This window comes from Mizuhopecten yessoensis, unplaced genomic scaffold (genome assembly GCF_002113885.1).
Source record: "Mizuhopecten yessoensis strain PY_sf001 unplaced genomic scaffold, ASM211388v2 scaffold6943, whole genome shotgun sequence".
NCBI classification, from domain to species: Eukaryota; Metazoa; Mollusca; class Bivalvia; order Pectinida; family Pectinidae; genus Mizuhopecten; species Mizuhopecten yessoensis.
In genome coordinates this window covers 1-373 of record NW_018406802.1, presented here as the reverse complement: position 1 = coordinate 373, position 373 = coordinate 1, and the positions used below count along the sequence as shown (strand labels likewise).

General features: G+C 37.0%; 1 long non-coding RNA gene across 1 annotated transcript in view; it reads right to left on the bottom strand.

Moving 5' to 3' along the window:
- Nucleotides 1–373, bottom strand: part of LOC110452870 — a 3,624-nt gene extending 3,251 nt beyond the window's left edge. Inside the window, exon 1 of the long non-coding RNA XR_002463234.1 lies at nucleotides 293–373. This is a non-coding gene — a long non-coding RNA (uncharacterized LOC110452870). The remainder of the gene's footprint in view (nucleotides 1–292) is intronic.

The following is a 373-nucleotide window of genomic DNA, read 5'->3' as shown; positions in this document are numbered from 1 at the left end:
GTTACAACGTACACCATTTATGATCACCATTAAACACCTGACGAATGATGAGTCTTCGGCTAAAATAGCCAGGAAGATCCTCGTAGTTTTCCTTGGGTTTGTATTATCTTATTTTTAAAAGAAAAAGTCCCTAGATGCTATTCGTGTGTGAACTATAGACGAATGCTTAATGCAGCAAAACCTCGATGCAACAGTACGGACCATTACAGTATTCAACCTAATGAACGGGAAAACTTATAATTATATTATTGAACTTTTGTATCTTCATCTGTACCATACCTTGTCACCATACCTGTACATAACCCACTGGTCTGATTACATATAGTCTCTTTACAATTGGACGGACAGCTTGTGTTGCAGATATCACCATAAA